The sequence below is a fragment of the Schistocerca piceifrons genome, chromosome 1 (genome assembly GCF_021461385.2).
Source record: "Schistocerca piceifrons isolate TAMUIC-IGC-003096 chromosome 1, iqSchPice1.1, whole genome shotgun sequence".
In the NCBI taxonomy this organism is placed as follows: domain Eukaryota; kingdom Metazoa; phylum Arthropoda; class Insecta; order Orthoptera; family Acrididae; genus Schistocerca; species Schistocerca piceifrons.
In genome coordinates, this window is record NC_060138.1 from 507,712,441 (window position 1) to 507,736,856 (window position 24,416).

Here is a 24,416-nt window from a genome sequence, read left to right on the forward strand (position 1 = left end):
GTGATTTCCTGTCAGAAAGGTCACAGTTCGTAGTAATAGACGGAAAGTCATTGTGTAAAACAGAAGTAATATCCGGCGTTCCCCAAGGAAGTGTTACAGGCCCTCTATTGTTCCCGATCTATAACGACATAGGAGACAATTTGAGTAGCCGGATTGGATTATTTGTGGATGATGCTGTCATTGGCCGTCTTGTAAAGTCATCACGCGATCAAAATTGCAAAATAATTTAGATAAGATACCTGTATGGTGCCAAAAGTGGCAGTTGACCCTGTATAAAGAAAAGCTCGAAGTTATTCACAGGAGTACTAAAAGAAATCCTCTAAATTTCGATTACGCCTTAAGTCACACAGATGGGAAGGCCGTAATTTCGATTAAATGCTTAGAGAGTGCAATTACTAATAACCTAAATTGACACGGTCACATAGATAATTTTGTGGGTAGAACAAACCAAAGACTGCGGTTCGTTGGTAGAACACTTAGAAGATGCAACAGATGCACAGAAATACTCCAGAACAGGGCGGACAAGAGTGGTGTAAACAGTCTCTTTAGTAGAGACTGTTTACACCACGCTTGTCCGCCCTATTTTGGAGTATTGCTGTGAGGTGTGGGATCCGCATCATGTGGGACTCACTTATGACATCGCAAAAGTACAAAGAGTGGCAGCTCATTTTGTATTACCACAAAATAGGTGAGATAGTGCCACAGACGTGATACATGAATTAGAGTGGCAATCATTAAAAGAAAGGCGATTTTCGTTTCGACGGGATCTTGTCATGAAATTTCAACCACCAGTTTTCTCCTCCAATTACGAAAACATTTTGTTGGCACCCACCCGCATAGGGAGAAACAATCATCATTGTAAAATAAGAGAAATCAGGGATTTCACACAAAAATTTAAGTGCTCGTTTTCCCCGCGCGCCGTTCGAGAGTGGAACGGTAGAGAGACAGCTTGAAGGTCGTTCATTGAACCCTCTGCCAAGCACTTTATTGTGAATAGCAGAGTAATCACGTTGATGTAGATGTAGAATGGCCAGTGTCAGTGGTCGCGTACCCATTTCAGTTGTAGCTGACGATTTCATGGTGTTAACATTGGCATATGCATGGGTCGTAGGCTGCGGAGGCCCATCGTGAGGAGCATTTGGTACTCTGTGTACTCAGACACACTGTTATTCTGCCCAACATTAAACCCTGATCTCAGTCTTGCCACAGTTCGCCGCCTGTCCTACTTCACCAGCCTGTCCAGCCTACGACTTCCGACATGTGTACAGAGGGGTGGACCCCAACCCCGTGACCCCTGTGAGTGGTTTCACCTTGGTTTCGCCACCTTTTGAAGACACCATAGCACTGCCCGAACACCCAACAACTGGTGTAGTTTCCGAATTACTCGTACCGAATCTCCGGGCCATCACAATCTGCTCTTGGTCAGATTTAGATAGATCGCTCGACTTCCCAACTCTACAGAAGGACATCAAGCTCACTGAAATTACATGCACTGCGTGTGTGTCTAACTAGCAGCCGTTCCTCGGCAGGTGACGCTCCCGTTCCCCTAGAGCGGTTTGCATCGATAGTTGGTCCATAGTCATAATGTTCTGGCTGATCTACTTGTAATCTGTCAGAGATTGGAAAAAAAGGGCCTTTATAATTAGCCTGCAAGTTAGCCCTAGCTATAGTGAAGTCACGGCAGACAACGGAAGCACCTCCTGCTTAACCCTACGATGTGGCCCTGCGGGAAGAGCACGTCCTGCGCACTTCGAAATAATACGTGTTCGCCCCGAAAATACTGTGCCCCGCGGCGGCACAAAAGCCAGACACACATACACACGCTCACACACACACAGACACACATACACACACACACACACACACACACATAGCTGGGGGCGCTGTGCCGCGCGATACATACAATCGATACTCGCGTGGGCAGGCACCGGCTACGCCCCACGCCGGCGTGCTGCCGGCTTTCACCCCGTGTGCCGGCGCTCTTTTGTAGGTGTGGCAACAGATTGAATAATTACTGCTCATTCCAATTCCCTGCCCGCGGGAAAAAAATGAGGTGGGTGGGGCAGCGTGGAGGGAGAAATAAATCGCATCCCCCAAACCCCGACAGCGTCACCCAATGGCCACTGTTCTCACACGTAATATAGCTCTTTGTTGTTCCCGATAGTAACTTCGCCTGCGGCTGGCTAACAGAGCGAAACAAAGGAAATTCCGCCGCACATTCACCCCCCCCCCCTCTCTCTCTCTCTCTCTCTCTCTCTCTCTCTCTCTCTCTCTCCTTCTCTCGCCTTGTACTACCGGTGTTGTTCGCTTTTCTTGTCAGGCACTAATTTGATCATTCGTGCAGCAGGCCAATATCTTCATCGGTATACGTGCCACATGTCTATGCCCACATTTACATCTACGTCTACAAACGTTGTCCACAATACATCATACGGTGCATGGTACCACTGCCAAGTCATTCCCTTTTCTATTCCACTCGCAAACGGAACGTATAGAGAGAGGGAAAAACGTGTGTGTGTGCCTTACGACCCCTGACGCTAGGTTTATTCCGGTGACAGTGTTTCAACAGTGTCTCTCAAAAGAAAAAAAAGAAGTTTTAATCCCTCCCGTGTTTCCCATATGAGTTTACTGATCATTTTCGTGATAGTCCCGTGTTGATAGAATCTACGGGTAACAAATATAGCAGTACTCCTCTGAATTGCTTCGATATTTTACTTTAATATGGTCTCGTGTATATCCTGAATGTTCGAGCAGTACTCAAGAAGGGGTAGCAGAAGTGTTTTGTATGTTGTCCCCTAGATGATAGTTGACAGTAGTCTTTAGGTTTGCAGCCGAGTTGGTAGTCAGAGGCTTCGCTGATCATGGGGTGGAGAGTTGTAGGATTCCCCTAAAGAGATCAGGGGTGAATTACACAGAGAAAACAGCCGCTCGGTTAGTGGAGTATATATGCAGTCTCATCTCAAAGTACAAAGAAACACATGGGTTCCGGAAACAACAGTCGTATGAAATCCAGCACACTGGCACACCGGAAGAGGTTCGATGCAGTTCCGCACTGCTGCATAATGAACAAAACACGAATGTACGGGATATCAGAACAACTGTGTCACTGGAGCGAATAGTTTCTACCAACCAGAACACAGCGTATCATTCTGAACGGAGAGAAGTCTTCAGAAGTAAAATTAACTTCGAGTATACTCCAATGGAGTATTACAAGACCGTTACTTGTACAGTACACGGGGTACCTGACCTAACTCTACCACATCGTATATTTCCGAAACGAAACAAAATGTGTAAAATGAAAGTGGCCAGGGATGCACCTTTATCAGGGGCTCACAGGACTGACAGGAATGCACAATCCAAAAACGTAAACAAACATCACTTTCCACACAAAGTTACTTTTTTCAAACGGCATGTATAATTTTTTCTACAGAAATGTAAATTAAAGGTACAGATCCTGACGGCATACTTGTTTTCACTGTCCTATAGCTTATACCTTCGGAAATACGTAAGCTTTAATGGATGACAACGGCGCCACAGTTACTGCCGTAATGCGCTAATCAAGGGTTGCCTACAGCAGGGTTCAGGGCAGCACAGGCAACCCGCATGACGGCATTACAACATTGCGGTACAAACTGTGACACAGTTTCCATTACTTAAATTCTAAGTTTTCCGGGAAGTATACGGCGTAAAACAGTAAAACAAAGTCTGCCGCCACTTACTATGCATTTAGTTTTCATTTCGGTACAAGGAAAAGACACGTGTCATTTAAGAAATGTAACTTTGTGTCGCAAGTGATGTTTGATTACTTGTAGAGATTTGAGAGGGCATAGTTAGGTCGGACACCCTGTATATAAATAACATAGTAGTTAATGTCAGAAGCTCCATAAGGCTTTTAGCGGATGACGCTGTTGTACAGAGAGAAGACGGAACACTGCAAAATTGTAGCAACATGCAGAAACACCTCATGCAGGATCGACCCTTAGTGCAATGTATGGCAGTCGACTCTCAACATAAACAAATGTAACGTATGACGAACACACAGACCGAAAGAAACCTTTATTGTATGATTATTTGATTGCAAAGCAGTCTATAAGCAGTTACTTCCATGAAGTATCTAGGTGTACGCGTAAGGAGCAATTGGAAGTGGACAACCACAAACGATTACTGGTGTGTAAGGCAGAGGGCACGCTGAGATTCATTGGAAGAATCTTTAGGAATTGTGGTCCATCAGTACAGGAAGTGGTTTACAAAACACCCATTAGACAGTTGAATTCTGTACATCGGTATGGGATCAGTGCCACATACGAATGATAAATGGGTTAAAGAAGATCCGAAGAACGGCAGAGCGTTTCGTTACCAGATCATATAGTAAGCACAAATGTGTAACGGAGATAATCGACAAACTCCATTGGCAGATGCTACAAGACAGGCATCACCGAGTGGTTTACTGCTAAAGTTCCGAGTGTGTATTTTCCTGGAATAGTCAACTAATATATTGCCTCCTCCTACGTATGTCTCGAAAATAAGCCTTCAAAATAAAATTAAAGAGATTCGAACCCACACAGTGGTACCGCAGCAATCGTTCTTCCCGCGAACACGAACCAACGCGACTGGAACATGGAAAAAGGGAAATGGCGCTGACGCACTAAGTACCCTCCGCCACAAACCCGATAGTTGGATTGCGAAGTATAGATGCAAAAGTAGATGTAACAGAAGGATAGGGGGACCACTGAAATCTTCACACGTTCTCGCAGTTGCCCTTATAACATATACAAATAAACAAATGTTCGTCGAAAAAAGTAACAGTTTAACATCTCATTGATCTGGATACCACTGGAGGTGGAGTACAACACGGAATGAATCAGAATGGAAAGAGTAATAGGTTGTGGTCTTAGAGGCAAGATTTACCTGATAACAGGGTCAAAGCAGGGATGAAGACGTCGAATAGAGCAAAAGTTTCCGAATAACAATAGGTCGTAAAAGAACCATTGTGATAGTACAACCATAAAACGAACGCCAATCAGCAACGAGTGAGCGGAAGTTATCTGGTTAGCGACCGCATTTGGATGTGGCTAGCAGTGACGTTTCGTTCGATTAAGCTACTATTGAACTATACTGTATTACAGTGCACTTGTTGATATAAATTTCTAGCATAAAAAGCGTGGTTTGAGCAAGAAAAGACGCTTCACTGGTGGCTCAGTTCATACATGCATATGTGTTATATTAGTTAGAATCAAGCCGGCCGATGTGGCCGAGCGGTTCTAAGCGACCGCTACGGTCACAGGTTCGAATCCTGCCTCGGGCATGGATGTGTGTGACGTCCTTAGGTTAGTTAGGTTTAAGTAGTTCTAAGTTCTAGGGGACTGATGACCTCCGATGTTAAGTTCAGTGCTCAGAGCCATTTGAACCATTTGTTAGAATAATGGTATATTCATGCTCTCTTCAGACTGATCATTGTGAATATCACTGCAACCTACAGTACCAGTTATCGACTACCTCACTGCAATGCTGTTTCGACAGCACAGCTTATCAAATTAGCCAGTGAATGGCACAGCGCTACTTTTAGCCGAGTTGATTTAAAAGTCAAGCTATATCCAGACAACATTAGAGAATAGTTAAGTCTAATGTAACCAGGCATGGATCGGGATTTAAAGTTTGCCCAACTTTCACTGTTCCATCACAATCTTTATCTTAGTGTCTATGTTTTAGCAATGAACGTCTCATCTGAGGAAAATTTTCACGTTTTTACACACTTTTGCGAGCTCGTCACTGAATATCTCTCAGTTTATGACCGAAGCTTCAAAATAGTGAGTTTAACTGTGATAATCTGGAATTTTTTTTAATTGTGTGTTCTCCATCCTCCTTTTCTCCACCTACTCGCAAAACTTATAAATCTGAAATTCCTATTTAATACAAAAACGAAAAGACTAATAGACTAGATTGTCAATTGCTTTCTCTCGTTATACCGAATAAAGCTACGATTATGCACTTTCTATGGATCTTATCAAATATGATAGAATTTCTTTATGCAGAAAATTTCTGACCTGTTTCAGAATCTCTTATACCGATGATTATGTCCAAACTTGTTAATTTCCTGCAATGTCTCATCTCTGCTTCCCAAGACTTTTTAAGACTAATAGATCAAAATAACTGAGGATTTGCTTTAATCTCTAGCATTAAATGTAATTCGTGTGCATAGAACTAATTTTTTCCATTATTTATTACAGTTGGCAGATACAAATGGTTGTTAGACCAACTTAGTGACCTATTTACAATACTATGAAATACAAAGGCAGTATGACGCGGATAAAAGAACAACACCTCAATTGGACTACTATGGCGGCATTTATAAATTTAACATACATTCTGAAAGTGGAAGATTGTTTCTTAAGGTGTTTATAACATACTCTTTGCCTACATTCCCTTCCTTTCTCCACTTCCCACCAACCAAGAGCTTTTTTTGGGGTCCATCTCAACTTTTCCATCACGCTCCTCGTCCTACTACCCTTCTCGCCTACTGCCATTTGCTGAACTTCAGTGATAGATGTCTTCTCTTTAATAAAGACTTGCTTCAAGTGATGGCATTTTGAGAAACACCGTATTTTCAATAACAACAGCCTGTTTTCAAATTTATTGAAGAATATTTTATTGATAATCAAAATATCCACGGGTGTACTGCCGGTCTACAGTGTCCAACGGGCACAATATTTCGGCGATCATACATGTCGCCATCATCAGGTGAACTGACGGACTGCTGCTCTCATCTTTTACTTTCACCTCTTTGGGGAAGTGTGAGGGGGAGTTTGTAGCCTTTCGGCTTTTACTCCCCTATGTACTTGTGTGTGTGATTATGTCTGTACTTTTTGGTGTCTGTGAAATGTGATGATTGTTCTGTGTGTGTCTGGTACTTGCCTGAGGTTAGGCGAGACAATTGTAGTTATTTGGGTAGGAGCAGGATCTGGGAATGGATATTGCGATTTTCTCTTCGACTTAGTCGTCGAAGATCGTCATGGGGCGATTGTACTTATCGCTGGACATGTCATATCGACCTAGGGAGTGGATGAGGGCGCTTCCCGACCTGGAAGAACCTTCATAGAAGGCCCTTGCCAGGTCTTGAAAGCGCTCTCTCAGGAGTGGGATTTCAGCAGCGGCGTGCAAATCGTCAATGGGGAATGCAAGAGGTAAACGCAGTTCCCTCCTGAGGGCGCGGTTCTGCAACCTCTGGAGTTTGTCCAGGTGCTGCTTCGCAGCGTATTCCCAGACAGGACACACGTATTCCATGACTGGCCGGATCAGGGCCTGGTATACGCTCACTCCTATTGAGCAGGGAAGGGAGCTGGATGAGTTGAGGATTGGGTACAGGAGGGACATTCTGGCGCAGACCATCCTGTGGACTTCGTCTATGTGGGGTTTCCACGTAAGACGAGAGTCCAAGGTTACGCCAAGATACTTGGCGGTTCTGCGCCAGGGGAGTTGGGTTCCGTTTAGGTGAAGGTGGAGGGGGGTGGGGGGTGCGTTGAGGGGGTTCGCGCCTTCCGAGCCTACGGGTAATCAGCATAGCCTGCGTCTTTTCGGAGTTGATGGTGATTCGCCAGCGACGGGCCCAAGTTTCTGTGTCATCTAAAACCATTTGCAGCCTACGGATGACCAGGTCCTTGTTCGCATTTCTTGCGTAGAAGGCGTATCCTCAGCGTACTGTGCGGTGTGCACCAGGGGGGCCGCTGGTGTGTCCGCAGTGTACAGACTGTACAAAACGGGCCCAGGACCGATCCCTGTAGCACCCCAGCACGAATACGCCTTTTGGTGGAGGTGGCTGTTTCTACTTTGACAGAGAAAGTTCTATTCGAGAGATAGCTTTTGATCTGCTTAACTATGCACCCGGGGAACCCATGTGTGTACAACTTGTAGAGTAGCCCTCTATGCCATACTGAGTCAAAGGCTTTGGCTGCGTCTAGTAGCACTATCCCGCAGTAGCCTCTGTGGCTGCTTCAACCACTCTCATGATTTGTTGTGTGGCAGAGTGGTTCTGCCGGAATCCGAATTGGAAATCCGGCAGAAGTTGCTCTCTGGTAATATGTTCCTGTATGGGTCTTAGCAGGAGGCGCTCATAGATCTTGCTGAGAGTTGGCAAGAGGCTAATCGGCCTGTAGTGCTGTGGGAATAGAGGGTCTTTCCTGGTTTGCGTATCGCGACCACTTCCGCGTGTTTCCAGCAAGCTGGGAACTCGCGGGAACGAGTAATCTCGTTGAAGACGTTCGCGAGGTGTTCGATCGCCGTGGGTGGGAGGTTTTTGACCAACTGATTGGTGACACTGTCATGGCCTGGCGCCTTTTTGGAGGGGAGAGACCTAATTACTTTTGCCACGGTCTCAGGGGCAAAGACTGTGGGTTCGTCTTCTGGGTCCTCCTCAGCATTGAGGAAGACAGCCACTTGACGACGGACCACTCTTTCATGCTCATCATCCTGGGGTTCTGCCGCTTGAAACTGCTTTTCGAAAGTGTCGGCGAGGGCGTTGGCCTTTTCAGCATGGCTGTAGGCCAGACCCCGCTCGCCGTGCGGTGGCGGCATCCTAGCGCGTCTTTTTGTGAATTGTTTGGTTGCTTGCCAAAGTGTGTGATCGTCTACTTTGAGGGCCATTGCTGGTTTCTGTGCTCATTGAGCGCTACCTTCAACTCTCTCTGTAGACAATTGAGCAGCCTCCTTGTGGCCTGATTTCTGGTTATCTTCCACTCTTCTGCAACTCTGTTCATATGTCGAATTTGAGCTAGCAAGTGTTCCGGGAGCTGTATTTGCGGCGGCGGGCCATCCCTTTGTGGAGAGGTGGCCTCTTCTGCTGCCTGCAGGATGGTACCTGTTAGGTCTTGTAGCGCTTGTTCTACTGTTTCGGCAGTAGGTGGCGGAGCGCGAGCGATATCAGAGGCGACAGTTTCTCGGTATCGCTCCCAGTTTGTACGTTTGTAAGACGTCTGGTACCGTGGGAGTGCTACCCATTCTCCCACGTCGACCTCTATAATCACTGGTTTGTGGTCGGAGGACATTCTGTTGATTGTCCTCGCGGTCACAAACCCCGTAATCCTCCTGGTGAGAGCTATGTCTAACAAGTCTGGCCTGCCTCCATTTTTTGGAAAATGTGTGTGCTCGACTGGACCCCATGTTTCGAAATGGTGGTTGCGAGCTAGTTGTTGCAATCTGGCACCTGCGCTGGAGGTTACTCTAGAATTCCAATCAGGATGTTTGGCATTGAAGTCGCCCCCTATTATGAGTTTGCCTTCAATTTGCCCTAGAGCAGCTACGTCTCCCTCATCTACCTGGTCTTGTGGGGGTCGGTAGATTGCAACGATTGTTAGGGGTCCGGTGGCAGTGGCTACTTCCACCGCCACTGCTTCGATTTTATTGGTAGCTGGTAAGAATACCTGGTGGTGGGGGATCCCTCTTTTTATGTATATGGCCACTCCTCCGCCTTGGGTTGGCCTGTCTTTGCGGTAGCTAAGGTAGTAAGGAACTATCGCTTTTATTCCCGGTTTTAGGTGGGTTTCCCCCATCATGCATATGTCGATGGAGAACTCCTTCATGAGTTCTCTGAACTCTGAACTCGACCTCTTGATTAACAATGCCGTCTGCGTTAAAGACGCAGATTGTCAGGCCTTGGATGTTTGGTCGTCTATCCATGATGGGGTTTTACTAAAGAAGTCGCAGAGGGGAGCGACTGCTGGACTGCTGCCTGAAGGGCAACGAGGATATGTGTGTTCTGCTTCTGGGCTTCCCTGAATTCCTTCATCATTTCCATGACGAGGTTCATGGTCTGCCCAATACCCCTAACAACTGATCCGTGGGGGGGGGGGGGGGGGGGAACTGTGTGTGGCGTTCCCTAGAGCTTCCTGTGTCTTGGTGGACCTGGTCGTTGTTGTTGTGTGTTTCCCGGTGTTGTTCTTGTGACTGTGATTGGTGTTGCGGTGACAGGACAACGCTTTCATGGTTTCTCGGAGGAGAAACCACTTCTGCGTATGTTGCCCTGGGTGTGTCCGGTCTTAGTTTCACCCAGGCCTTGTCAGTGTGTGTTGTTGTATTTTGTTTTCTTGTGTGACTGGTTGGGTTTGTCGTGTTTTGTTTACGTGTGTGGGGGGCGGCCTTTGCGCCCTTTGCCTGCTGTGAGTGACGGACTGAGCTCCTGTGAACGTGCCGGTACGGAGATCCGTAAGCTATGGCTGCTCAGGGGAACTGGGTTCGGTTGCGAAGGCGGCCGATTTAAATACCTTCCGCCCGCGGCGCGCTCCCTCTGCCGTCCACGCCCCACGCAACGGTCGCGCGGTGGAACAGATTGCGACGGCGTCTTGGCTGACGTCGGTGTGATGGCTCTGCCCGCCGTGGTCGTCACAACTATACGTTTGCTCGATTTACTCTTGATTAACCCAATCGCTGGTTCCCAAGCCTTGCTAAGATTATAGCCAGAATCACGGTTTATGAGGTCGTCATTGGTATGAATTTCGATGGCCTCTCTAACAACGCTGTCCCAGTATCTCGACGTCTGTACCAGAATCGTCGTGCGTTCATACTTCATAGCGTGATTTTCCGACAAACAATGTTCAGCGACCGCCGACTTTCTCGGATACATCGGTCGAGTGTGCCTCTGGTGTTCACGGTATCGATCCTCGACGGTACGCATCGTCTGACCAATATACGACTTGCCACATTGACACGGAATCTGGTACACGCCGGCCTTCCTCAAACCGAGGTCATCTTTGGCGCTCCCCACCAGTGCACGAGTTTTATTCGGAGGACAAAACACAGTTCCGACCCGGTGTTTCTTCAAAATGCAGGCAATTTTCCCCGAGAGTGCACCTGTATATGGAACAAACGCAGTATCTACCTCCTCCCTCGTGATTTCATCCATCTCCATAGGTTGTGCTGTAGTGGTTGGGCGGAGAGCACGTTGAATCTGTCACTCTGAGTACCCATTTTTTCGAAATACAGTTCTCAGATGTTCCAATTCCTGGGGTAGACTCTCTGCGTCAGAGATAGTGCGCGCCCTGTGTACTAGTGTTTTAAGTACCCCATTCCTCTGTGAAGGGTGGTGGCAGCTACTGCGTGCAAATACAGATCAGTGTGCGTTGTCTTCCGATACACCCCATGACCTAGGGTGCCGTCAGCCCTTCTCTTGACCAAGAATCAAGGAAAGGTAATTTATCCTCCCTTTCAGTCTCCATAGTGATTTTTATGTTGGGGTGTAAGGAGTTTAGATGTGTAAGGAAGTCAAGGACTTTATCCATACCATGTGGCCAGATGACGAACGTGTCGTCCACGTAACGGAAAAAGCAAGTAAGTTTCCATTCGGATGACGACAAGGCTTCCTCCTCGAAGTTCTCCATGTACAAATTGGCGGCGCGGGATTAGCCGAGCGTCTAGGGCGCTGCAGTCATGGACTGTGCGGCTGGTCCCAGCGGAGGTTCGAGTCCTCCCTCAGGCATGGGTGTGTGTGTTAGTTCTTAGGATAAAGTAGGTTAAGTAGTGTGTAAGCTTAGGGACTGATGACCTTAGCAGTTAAGTCCCATAAGATTTCACACATTTTTTTTTTTTTTCTGTACAAATTCGCTACCACCAGTGAGAGTGGGCTACCCATGGCGACTCCCTCCGTTTGTTCGTAGTATTCTCCATTAAAAAGAAAATACGTGGATGTCAAGACATGCCTAAAACGTTCAGTGGTCTTCTCGTCAAACTTCTGACTAATCAATTCTAGTGACGCTCGCAGGGGTACCCTCGTAAACAATGAAACGACGTCAAAACTCACCATGATATCTGACTCATCCAACCTGAAGCTATCAAGGCGTTTAACAAAATCCACGGAATTACGGATGTGATGAGGGCATTTACCCACATAAGGACTTAATATTCCGGTCAGGTATTTGGCCAACAAATATGTAGGTGCCCTGACGTTGCTGACAATGGGGCGTAATGGTAACCCCTCTTTGTGAACCTTTGGGAGTCCATATAGTCTAGGCGGTACCAGACCTTGGGGTAACAATTTCTTAGGGTCACCCTCCGGTAAATTTGCTTCCTTGAGAAGCGACCTCGTCTTGTTCTCCACCTTCTTTGTAGGGTCAACGCTGATCTTCCGGTAGGAATCGTCATTTAGCAGGCTCTGCATCTTATCAGTGTAGTCCTTATGGGAGACAACAACTGTAGCATTGCCTTTGTCAGCCGGTAAGACAACAATTACAGAGCGCTCCCTCAGATAACGAATGGCCACCCTCTCTTTACTGGTGATATTTGACTTCATCGACTTGGATTTCGTCAACGCAAGACAAGTTTCACGACGTATTTCCTCAGCTGATTCAGGCGGAAGTCGAGCTGTAACCTGTTCAACAGCATTAACAATTTCTGCGACTGGAGTGAACTTGGGGGTGGGAGCGAAGTTGAGACCTTTCTGCAAAACCGAGACCGCATCATTACTCAACACCATGCCACTCAAATTGATGACAGTCTTGCACGGAACCTGCAGAGATGGTTTGTCAAGGAGACGTGAGAACTTAGCTATTGACGTCCCGTTGCCTTCTTATGGGCGGAATCAGCTGCAACCCAGGTGACACCATCAATCCAATCCCAGAAAAAAGAAGTGAAATTACTAGCCAGTTGCAAATGTAGTTTGAGTAATTCGTGTGAGATAAACTCAAGGCTCCAGCGGGTGAATTGGACTCTCTCACGTACCAATGCGAGGATGGCTCGTTTCTTGATTCCCTTAGCTGCTGCAGAATCGATGTAATGCATAACAACCGTAGCGTTGTTAGAGAGGCCATCCAAATTCGCACCAATGACGACCTCATAAACCGTGACTGTGGCTATAATCTAAGCAAGGCTTGGGAACCAGCGATTGGATTAATCAAGAGTAAATCGAGAAAACGTATAGTTGTGACGACCACGGCGGACAGAGCCATCACACCGACGTCATCTCAGACGCCGTCGCAATCTGTTCCACCGCGCGACCGTGGTGCGGGGCGCGGGCGACGGAGGGAGCGCGCCGCGGGCGAAGGTTATTTAAACCGGCCGCCGCCGCGACTGAACCCAGTTCCCCCTGAGCAGCCATAGCGTACGGATCTCCGTACCGGCACGTTCACAGGAGCTCAGTCCGTCAGTTCACCTGATGATGGCGACATGTATGATCGCCGAAATATTGTGCCCGTTGGACACTGTAGACCGGCAGAACACCCGTGGATATTTTGATTATCAAATACGCCGGGAGGAACTCAAGAATCATATTTTATTGATATTGTCCGTCGAACAATAGAAATATGCCACTACCAGTTCATCCTCACCGTGATAGCCAAAGAAATAAAATAACTATAATAAGAATAAAGGAAAGAAAAGTCTTCCTCGAAGATGATATTCCCTCATTCCACAGCATACCCGTCCTTAAAGCAATACAATCCCAAGACATCTTAGCATCTCTTAACCTCCTTATTCATATTGTTGCTGTGCTAGTGCCAGTGAAGTACCACTTTTTAATTTCCGACGAGGGTTTTTACCCTTCTACGGTTGGAGCCACACACGAGACAACAGCCTTGTATGCTGCCTGCTTGCAAAACGTACTCACGTTGACTGAGTTGTATAAACTTCGTTGTATAAACTTCGTTCTAAGCAACTGAAGATTTCATTAAATCGATTGAAGGCACTAAAGCAGGTACCTTTGTAATGATACTCGTACATCGGATTGTATGCATAATTGATTTTTTTCAGCTAGACGCCTAGGGATAGAAAATGAATACTTACATTAGTGAGTTCATGGGCCATGGCAGACGTTTTCCGGTCGTAGATTACATACGTATTTGCAGCTGGCATCACTAACATGTCCCGAGAAATAGTTCATGCAAGACACGAATATCTACATCTACATCCATACTCCGCAAGCCACCTGTCGGTGTGTGGTGGAGGGTACCCTGAGTACCTCTATCGGTTCTCCCTTCTATTCCAGTCTCGTATTGTTCGTGGAAAAAAGGATTGTCGGTATGCTTCTGGGTGGGCTCTAATCTCTCTGATTTTATCCTCATGGTCTCTTCGCGAGATATACGTAGGAGGGAGCAATATACTGCTTGACTCTTCGGTGAAGGTATGTTCTCGAAACTTTAACAAAAGCCCGTACTGAGCTACTGAGCGTCTCTCCTGCAGAGTCTTCCACTGGGGTTTATCTATCATCTCCGTAACGCTTTCGCGATTACTAAATGACCCTGTAACGATGCGCGCTGCTCTCCGTTGGATCTTCTCTGTCTCTTATATCACCCTTATCTGGTACGGATCCCACACTGTTCAGCAGTATTCAAGCAGTGGGCGAACAAGCGTACTGTAATCTACTTCCTTTGTTTTCGGATTGCATTTCCTTAGGATTCTTCAAATGTATCTCAGTCTGGCATCTGCTTTACCGACGATCAACTTTATATGATCATTCCATTTTAAATCACTCCTAATGCGTACTCCCAGATAATTTATGGAATTAACTGCTTCCAGTTGCTGACCTGCTATTTTGTAGCTAAATGATAAGGGATCTATCTTTCTATGTATTCGCAGCACATTACACTTGTCTACATTGAGATTCAATTGCCATTCCTTGCACCATGCGTCAATTTGCTTCAGATCCTCCTGCATTTCAGTACAATTTTCCATTGTTACCACCTCTCGATACACCACAGCATCATCTGCAAAAATCCTCAGTGATCTTCCGATGTCATCCACAAGGTCATTAATGTATATTGTGAATAGCAACGGTCCTATGACACTCCCCTGCGGCACACCTGAAATCACTCTTACTTCGGAAGACTTCTCTCCATTGAGAATGACATGCTGCGTTCTGTTATCTAGCAACTCCTCAATCCAATCACACAATTGGTCTGATAGTCCATATGCTCTTACTTTGTTCATTAAACGACTGTGGGGAACTGTATCGAACGCCTTTCGGAAGTCAAGAAACACGGCATCTACCTGTGAACCCGTGTCTATGGCCCTCTGAGTCTCGTGGACGAATAGCGCGAGCTGGGTTTCACACGACCGTCTTTTTCGAAACCCATGCTGATTCCTACAGAGTAGATTTCTAGTCTCCAGAAAAGTCATTATACTCGAACATAATACGTGTTCCAAATTTCTACAACTGATCGACGTTAGAGATATAGGTCTATAGTTCTGCACATCTGTTCGACGTCCCGTCTTGAAAACGGGGATGACCTGTGCCCTTTTCCAATCCCTTGGAACGCTACGCTCTTCTAGAGACCTACGGTACACCGCTGCAAGAAGGGGGGCAAGTTCCTTCGCGTACTCTGTGTAAAATCGAACTGGTATCCCATCAGGTCCAGCGGCCTTTCCACTTTTGAGCGATTTTAATTGTTTCTCTATCTCTCTGTCGTCTATTTCGATAGCTACCATTTTGTCATCTCTGCGACAATCTAGAGAAGGAACTACAGTGCAGTCTTCCTCTGTGAAACAGCTTTGGAAAAAGGCATTTAGTATTTCGGCCTTTAGTCTGTCATCCTCTGTTTCAGTACCATTTAGGTCACAGAGTGTCTGGACATTTTATTTTGATCCACCTACCGCTTTGACATAAGACCAAAATTTCTTAGGATTTTCTGCCAAGTCAGTACATAGAACTTTACTTTCGAATTCATTGAACGCCTCTCGCATAGCCCTCCTCACACTACATTTCGCTTCGCGTAATTTTTGTTTGTCTGCAAGGCTTTGGCTATGTTTATGCTTGCTGTGAAGTTCCCTTTACTTCCGCAGAAGTTTTATAACTCGGGTGTTGTACCACGGTGGCTCTTTTCCATCTCTTACGATCTTGCTTGGCACATACTCATCTAACGCATATTGTACGATGGTTTTGAACTTTGTCCACTGATCCTCAACACTATCTGTACTTGAGACAAAACTTTTGTGTTAAGCCGTCAGGTACTCTGCAATCTGCTTTTTGTCACTTTTGCTAAACAGAAAAATCTTCCTACCTTTTTTAATATTTCTATTTACGGCTGAAATCATCGATGCCGTAACCGCTGATACCCTGTTCTGCGTTAACTGTTTCAAATAGTTCGGGTCTGTTTGTCACCAGAAGGTCCAATATGTTATCGCCACGAGTCGGTTCTCTGTTTAACTGCTCAAGGTAGTTTCCAGATAAAGAACTTTAAAAAATTTCACTGGATTCTTTGTCCCTGCCACTCCTTATGAACGTTTGAGTCTCCCAGTTTATATCCGGCAAATTAAAATCTCCACCCAGAACTATAACATGGTGGGGAAATTTACTCGAAATATTTTCCAAATTATCCTTCAGGTGCTCAGCCACAACAGCTGCTGAGCCAGGGAGCCTATAGAGACATCCAATTACCATGTCTGAGCCTGCTTTAACCGTGACCTTCACCCAAATCATTTCACATTTCGGATCTCCATCAATTTCCTTCGATACTATTGCACTTCTTATCGCTATAAACACGCCTCCCCCTTCACTGTCCAGCCTGTCTCTGCGGTATACATTCCAATCTGCGTTTAGGATTTCATTACTGTTTACGTCTGGTTTCAGCCAACTTTCTGTCCCTAGTACTATATGGGCGTTGTGACCGTTTATTAATGAGAGCAGTTCTGGGACCTTTCTATAGACGCTCCTGCAGTTTACTATTAGCACATTAATATTGTTATTCCCTGTTGCATTTTGCCTACTCCTACCTTGCCGCGTCTCAGGAGGCGTCTTGTCGTGCCTAGGGAGGGAATTCTCTAACCTAAAAATCCCCCATGTGCACTCCACCCTTGTAGCCGCTTCCGGCGTGTAGTGCACGCCTGACCTATTCAGGGGGACCCTACATTTCTCCACCCGATAGCGGAGGTCGAGAAATTTGCACCCCAGATCTCCGCAGAATCGTCTGAGCCTCTGGTTTGGAGCCTTCCACTCGGCTCCAAACCAGAGGACCGCGATCGGTTCTGGGAACGATACTACAAATAGTTAGCTCTGATTCCACCCCGCGAGCGAGGCTTTCCGCCTTCAGCAATTCCGCCAACCGCCTGTACGAACTGAGGATGACCTCTGAATCCAGACGACAGGAGTCATTGGTGCCGACATGAGCAACAATTTGCAGTCGGGTGCACCCAGTGCTCTCTATCGCCGCCGGCAGGGCCTCCTCCACATCTCGGATGAGACCCCCCGGCAAGCAGACAAAGTGAACACTGGCCTTCTTCCCCGACCTTTCCGCTATTTCCCTAAGGGGCTCCATCGCCCGCCTAACGTTGGAGCTCCCAATTACTAATAAACCCCTCCCCCCGTGTGCCTGCTCGGACCTTGCTGAAGGAGCAGCCACATGTCCACTCACAGGCAGAGCGGGCTATGCCACACGGCCAGCCTCCACATTTACCCTCCGCCTCGTGCGCCGCGAACGCCGCTGAACCTGCCACTCCCCTTGGGGAGAGGGTGGCCCAACCGCGCCCGGTACCCGCGAAGATGTCTCGACAGCAGGGACAGTGGGTGAAGCATGAAACACCTGGGGTGTACCTTGCGACGCACCAGACTCCCCACTGCCGCTACACTCCGAGGCAGCAGCCTGAAGACGGCTGGCCGCGGCCATCAACACGCTCAGCTGTTCGCGAACAGTGGCCAGCTCCTCCTGCGTCCGTACACGGCAGTCACACATCCTATCCATCCTAAGGAATCAATTTACTGAAGAGAGTTAATCATGTTTTAAGTAGACTGCTAATTCACTAAAGGCGGCTGGTTATTGACTAAACTGTGATTGCTAGCCTCTTCTTGTAGAAAACAATGAAAATAGCACTACCTGTCTCTGGACTGTATTGAAAACAAACACTAGCACTACTGGCACTATGGTTGACTAAAGGGACTCTCTCTGACTGTATTCAAAACAAACACGAAATCTATGGAACACTATTAATAGCACTCGACAATTAAAGCTTCCTAAAAGCAAAAACACACGGAAGAAGAAGTGACAAGTAAGAAAAATACAGTTAATTCTTAAATTAAGATAGCTCGCTGCACAGCAGACGTGAAGCAGACGGGTTAGGACGACACTTTTGTATCGGATGGTTATAATTAAAGTGGAACTACTCTCGGAAGTCAATCGTATGTCAGTGAAACTTGGTAGATATGCTAATGCATTAATGCTGAACCGATTTACGCTGAACGACATGAGATAAATTTTGCCCACCAGGCGGAAATCCGGTGCTTAACAGCATCTCGTCGGCGCCTCCGGTGTTATACTGAACAAACTGTGTGAGTGACAGTTAATAATAGAATCACTTGTTTGACCTTTTCTCTCCACATTCCATTCCTAATCCGTTATCCATTATACACTGAAGAGCCAAAGAAACTGGTACACCTATCTAATATCGTGAAGGGCCCCCGCCAGCACGCAGAAGTTCCACAACACGACCTGGCATGGACTCTAGAAAAGTCTGAAGTAGTGCTGGATGGAACTGATACCATTAATCCTGCAGTGCTGTCCATAAATTCATAAGAGTACGAGCGGTCTTCTAAACAGCACCTTGCAAGGCGTCCCAAATATGCTCAATAATGTTCATGTCTAGGGAATTTGGTGGCCAGCAGAAGTGTTTGAACTAAAAAGAACGTTGCTGGACCAACTGTGTAACAATTCTGGACACTTGGGTTGTCGCATTGTCCTGCTGGAATTGCCCAAGTCCGTCGGAATGCACAATGGACATGAATTGATTCAGGTGATCAGACAGGTGCTTACATCATTGCTGCGCTAGTACCAGCGAAGTATCACATTTTAATTTCCCACGAGGGTTCAACCCTTCTAGATACGACTCTGATAGGCGACCTTGTCTCGTGGCTGGCTCCAACAATAGAATGGTTTCTAGAATGAAATTTTCACTCTACAGCGGAGTGTGCGCTGATATGAAACTTCATGGCAGATTAAAACTGTGTGCCGGACTGAGACTCGAACTCGGGAACTTTGCCTTTCGCGGGCAAGTGCTCGCCCGATTGAGCTACCCAAGCACGACTCACGCCCGGTCCTCACAGCTTTACTTCCGCCAGTACCTCGTCTCCTACCTTCCAATCCTTCACAGAAGCTCTCCTGCAGACTTTGCAGAATTAGCACTCCTGGAAGAAAGGATATTGCGGAGACATGGCTTAACCACAGCCTGGGGGATGTTTCTAGATATGAAACTTCCTGGCAGATTAAAACTGTGTGCCAGACCGAGACTCGAGCTCCGGGCCTTTTCCCAGGCTGTGGCAAAGCCATGTCTCCGTAATATCCTTCCTTCCAGGAGTGCTAGTTCTGCAAGGTTCGCAGGAGAGCTTCTGTGAAGTTTGGAAGGTAGGAGACGAGGTACTGGCGGAATTAAAGCTGTGAGGACGGGGCGTGAGTCGTGCTTGGGTAGCTCAGTCGGGCGAGCACTTGCCCGCGTAAGGCAAAGTTCTCGAGTTCGAGTCTCAGTCCGGCACACAGTTTTAATCTGCCAGGAAGTTTCATATCAGCGCACACTCCGCTGTAGAGTGAAAATTTCATTCTAGAAACCATTCTATTGTTGGAGCCAGCCACGAGACAAGGTCACCTATCAGAGTCTTATCTATAGGCATCAAGGGTCCCATATTACTTCAACTGCACGTGACTACGCCATTACAGAACCTTCTGCTGACATGCAGGGTCCATGGATTCATGAGGTTGTCTGCATACCCGTACACGTCCATCAGCCCGATACAATGTGAAACGAGTCTCGTCCGACGGGAAACATGTTTCCAGTCATCAACAGTCCAATGTCGGTGTTGACGGGCCCAGGCAAGTCACAAAGCTTTGTGTTGTGCAGTCATCAAGTGTACACGAGTGGGCCTTCGGCTCCGAACGCCCACAATGATGATGTTTCGCTGAATCGTTAGCACGCTGACACTTGTTGATGGCCCATCATTGAAATCTGCAGCAATTTTCGAAAGGGTTGTACTTCTGTCACCTTGAGCGAGTCTCTTTCAGTCGTCGTTGGTCCCGTTCTTGCAGGACCTGTTCCCGGCAGCAGCTATGTCGGAGATTTGATGTGTTATCGGATTCCTGATATTCATGGGGATATTGTGCCCCATCACTCGTGCGCCTACTGTAACACCACTTTCAAACTCACATAACTCTTAATAATATGCCATTGTAGCCGATCTAACAACTGGGCAGACACTTGTCTTAGATAGGCGTTGCCGATCGCGCTGTCGATATCTGACTGTTTACATATCTCTCATTTGAATACGCATGCCTATACCAGTTTCTTCGGCGCTTCAGTGTATATCGAAACATTTGGTGTGTCTTTCTTTCGTTCACAGTGACAGTTTGCACCTGGTGGCCAAAATTGGAACTAATTTTTCCCCAGCATAAATCGGTTCCGCATTAACACATTATAATATCTACGAAGTTTCATTGTCATAAGGTAACTACATCCCACTCTGAGGATAGTTGCACTTCAATTGTAACCACCTTGTACTTATCTCTGTGAGATAAGGATAGCTCAATCACTTGTGAACAAAATATATAAATGGCATTGAGTATCTTTATATATTGTCAACAGGATGGGTTATCAGAGGAGTATGAAGGCTTACTTTCTTCTGTGTCTAGTTATGTTTCATTTTATTTTCACAAGTAGCCTTTGCAGCTCAGCGACCTTTGAGCCTGGCTGACACCAGAAATGTTACATTCCTAGTAATGGCATGGACTTTTCTAGGTATAACGGCTTAGCCTCGTGGAACCAGTTACGGTTCTACTTCAGTGAGTTGTGGATTCTTGTTGTGAAAGCCATTTATGATCGGAAGGTACCATATTGACTATGTACTGCTCCTTCCTGGCGTCCAATGACGCCACTGGATGGAGTGAGATCAGCTGCTGCCTACAAGCCAGGGCCCTGTGTCGCCTTTAGTACATGGAGTTTAGTTTACTTTTAATAATTTTTAAAATCATTATTGCTTTTGATTCTGGTATGGTGAACGCTATCAACGTTATGAAAGGATTTTCATGGTACCCTGAAAGAAGTTGTTATAAAGAGAAATGTCTTTGTCTCTCCAAAGTGTAACTTTAGATGTACTGTGTCACATCATCTTTTGCACTATGCTTCATTTCTTGTCTTTTGTTATCTTTTCCAAGTCGTACTTTTATCATTGATTGCTGTGTTTCTTATATCTTATAAACTTTTTTTGTGTATGTGTATGGGCTGCAACTGTTGCAGGCCTTCTGGCTGTGTGTAAAAATGTGTAAAAGTTGACAAAGTAACAATAAATGACTGTAAGGCATTATTTGCCAGGAGACCCCTTCTGAATTTCTTCAGCTGCTTCTGTTCGGCACTATTCCAGCGACTTGCGCGCCTTTGTGATGAAGATGAGGTGAAATGATTAGGACAACACCAACAGCCAATCTCTGACCATGCTGGGAATCGAACCAGTTACTCCGCTGCGACGGTAACCACTTTTTGCTTTTCTTCAGTTATTTCGATCTGTCCAGATGTCACGTGACATCTTTCAAATTCAAACAAGCTAGTGATCATAGACGGAAATACAGTCGCTGACATTTTTTTATTACATGAGGTGGCCAATCCCTTGACTGAATATGTTAAAGTCACGTGCCGGCATGGACACTAGACTACGAGTTGTGGACTACAAAAAAAAATTATTTTTCTTTTACGTCAATATTTAGCACACGGCATGGATGAAATTAAACTTATAAAAGCCAGCGATAAATGTGTAACAAAATAAAGCCAATAAAATACGTTCTTCAACATCACAATCAAGCTAAGAATCACGTGAAAACACAAAATAAACCATAAGATGCTACAGTAACTGGGAAAGGTTTCGAAAGTGCATATACAGAAGATCTTTACATGTGCCCAGTTTTCCCTGAACTTTCAATAAAAGTAGACTGATTCTCTCTTTCTTTTTGCTGTATATTTGGCACCGACTCCCAAAAATTTGGTCTGATCTATTCTATTTAGCGACATCGATAAAAATTTGTGTGTTTGTATTTTTAGAGCACATAGTTCAAGAGATAACGGGGTGTAAGCTGCTTTTGTGATTGTGACGTAAGAAAATAAAATAAGATTATTTTTGACTTGGTCAAACAATAGTTGTCAATCACTCCGCAAGTTTTCTTGACCCGCTGGATGAAAATTAAGTGGTAGGAAGGCGCTCTTAATTAAAAAATAAATTTACTTTACTAATGTTTGTTTTCGATGACAGAATGAATTGAAATTTGGGACAATGCTGGGACTTGAACCCTGGTCTCCTGCTTACTTGGCAGATGTATCAAACACTACTCACCGTGGCATTGCACAGTTGCACAGTTGCAAAAACTACCCTATTCCAATGCCCTGCCTGACACAAATTTCAGTCCACACCTTCAGCCCATTTTCCTCCTTCTTAAATCGTCAGTACTGCTGAGACTTTCCGATATTGCAATAGCACCCCAACTTTGTACGTCATGGAGAAATTCTGCCCTTATATCAAGCGTAGGTGACCCATTGATCTTGTCAAATTACATCTTCATGGAGAAATTTTAATCTCCAAGCCTTGGCAATACTGTCCTTTTCAGAAGGACAGTAAGGAGGAGACCTGGGTTCAACTACCAGCCTTGGCACAAACATTAATTCATAACTTCAGCTAGTATCCCTATCGGCGATAAAGTTGAGACTCGTGCGTCTGCAGAAAAATGTAATTCCACCGATTAATGGTTGTTTGTTTGCAGGTACACGTCTGTAGTTCCGATACACACGGAATCTTGATGTGTCAGTACGGTAGCGCGCCGCTATAGGAGAAAAACTGAAATGGCACAAGTCATTTCCACTTTATCAGTGGGCGGACCATTAAGTTGTGTCTCTTCTAGCAGCGTTCTAAGTTGCTATAGCGCCAGTATTCCAGGTATATCTGACCGGCCACTGTGGCCGAGCGGTTCTAGGCGCTTCAGTCTGGAACCGCGCTGCTGCTACGGTCGCTGGTTCGAATCCTGCCTAGGGCATGGATGTGTATGATGTCCTTAGGTCAGTTAGGTTTAAGCAGTTCGAAGTCTAGGAGACTGATGACCGCAGATGTTAAGTCCCATAGTGCTTAGAGCCATTTGAACCATTTTTGAACCAGGTGTATCTGGACTGCTGACATATAGCAGTAAATAAACAAAAATTAATTATGTAGCCCGTTTTGGTTTCAAGGTAATAATGAAAATTTGATGTCTATCCCTAGCAGTGGAAAAGAAAGCAGCCAACCTTTTCCAGATAATGCACCTACTCAGATTTTCACTTATTCAACATAAAATTATCTGTGGCTAGAAAACATATTTATTAAAATGAAATTGTTTGTCATCGAAAGAGTGGAGTTTACTCACTGCAAAATCTGGGGCATAGACCCAAAAGGAGTAGCGGAGGAAAAATAGAGAATTTTTGCCCTGACGAAAAATTTTCACCCTGTCATCATACCAGCAACAGCGAACTGCGACATTTTATCTGCTTGAAGTAAATAGACGGTCGGTATAAAAAGAGAAAGGGAAGTCGCCGCGTCAGAAACGGTGTGATAATGGAATATCACCGGCGACCTTATAAAAAGTTTCGCAGAGATTTATGAGGCGGCCCGGCCTGGGCTTTTATTACTTTCTGCTAGCGCTAGCCAGCCGGCACTCCAGAGGAGCCGACCCGGCCACCTGTCTGCGCGGCTTCCGCACCGCTTGGCCGCAGTCGCAACAGCTCCCATTATACACACGCCGCTGCCCCGTCTCCGCTGTCACCTCACCGCCTGAAAAATGGTAGCTAATTTACTTCCACCGGAACAAGCCTACTATTGCACGCTTCCATTCGAGGGAAAGTTACTACCACTGGAAATTATCCGACGTAAAATCATTTGGCATAATCCTCACACCTTTAGACAAGCATTTCCGCCACTTTGGCGACAGTCTTTCATATTAACAATTTCACTGTCCAGACTGCATATAAAGGGCGAACATTAATAAAATGACAAAGTTTAGGGACGGGTTCCTGGCTGGATATGGAGGAAAAAAGGGTACTAAGAACATATGTTCGTAAAATTACGGTATGCGTCCAAAGATAACAAATTGCCCCGGAGTATAGTACAGAGCTGTATAGCATCGGCATCACAACAGGTAATCAAAGTGGCCTCCATGGGATGCAATGCACTCGTGCACACTGCTAGAAACCACATAACCTGTCGTTTTGAGAAAGGCACGTTCTCAAGTAGTCCAGACAGAGTATTTCATAGGAAGTCCAAGTACGTTCCTGCTTCGAGGCGTTGTCGAATAATAAGCGGTTCCAATTTGCGGTCACCAAGGATTCGTGCCCACACACTGATCTGAACCGATGCTGATGAGACGCCTCAGCCATCCCCGAGGATGGTCTGTAGGCTACAGATGACACTTATGAAGATGACAGTTCTGGTAAAAGTTCCTTCGACAGTAAAGAGGACTGAT